Source organism: Hippopotamus amphibius, chromosome 2 (genome assembly GCF_030028045.1).
Source record: "Hippopotamus amphibius kiboko isolate mHipAmp2 chromosome 2, mHipAmp2.hap2, whole genome shotgun sequence".
In the NCBI taxonomy this organism is placed as follows: Eukaryota; Metazoa; Chordata; class Mammalia; order Artiodactyla; family Hippopotamidae; genus Hippopotamus; species Hippopotamus amphibius.
The window spans coordinates 82,421,414-82,422,283 of record NC_080187.1 but is presented as its reverse complement, the minus strand read 5'-3'; the positions used below and the strand labels follow the sequence as shown (position 1 = coordinate 82,422,283).

The following is an 870-nucleotide window of genomic DNA, read 5'->3' as shown; positions in this document are numbered from 1 at the left end:
TCAATGAGATTCCTTTCTGTGTTGAACCAGGTGTGTGTCATTCCTTCCTCCTGAGTCTTTCTTGCAAGTTGGCCGAGGAAGAGAAGGATCTCATGACTTCTGCTCTGACGATCTCCCAGGCACAAGGGCTGTGTTTCTTCTCTTGCAGATAGAGAGTGATTCTGTGGAAGTATTTCCTCACAGCCAGGGTGGAGTCCTCCTTCAGCAGGGGAGTCCCTTCCAGCCCCTCCTCCTGCATCAGACAGCCTTGCAGGTCAGTGAGCTGCTGATAAAGTGCAGTGCAGAACTTGTCCAGCAGGGTCTCATTCCAAGCAGCAGCTGAGTCCTCTGTGCTGAAGAGCTGGAAGGTCTGCTGGATCATCTCATGGAGGACAGAGATGGCTTGAGCTTTCTGAAACTGGTTACCAGCAAGTGCCTCCTTGGGGAATCCAAAGTCATTTCTGTCCTGCAGGCAGGAGGAAGTGGAGATTCTCCTCATTTGTTGCAGGAGCATCAGGACCCTCCTGTTAGCCAGGCTGTGGGTCAGAGGCAGGTCACAGCCCAGAGAGCAGATGGAGTTGCAGGTGAGCAGCACCAGGGCCAGGAGTAAGGACAGGGGTGGGGCCATTGGGGACCTCATAGATGCTGCTGGCCTGGCGGAGGTGGGTGACTCTGTGAACCCTGCTCTCTAGGTTCTCTGAAGACCTTCCTTCAGGCTGTGTCTTAAATAGGGAACCCCTGCGTTTCCATTTTCTGAATGTAAATTTCTACTTCTGCTTTTGCTTTTCACTTTCCACTCTCCAAATGGGTTAGGGCAGCGTTTCTCAACGATTATTTTTTTCCATTATTGCCTCCCCTTCCCCTGCCCCCAGAACCTGTTTACATAGTTTT

General features: G+C 51.7%; 1 pseudogene; it reads right to left on the bottom strand.

Annotated features, from left to right (window-relative positions):
• On the bottom strand, positions 1–607 carry LOC130844392 (interferon alpha-1-like; annotated as a pseudogene).
• Positions 608–870: the final 263 nt, after the last annotated feature.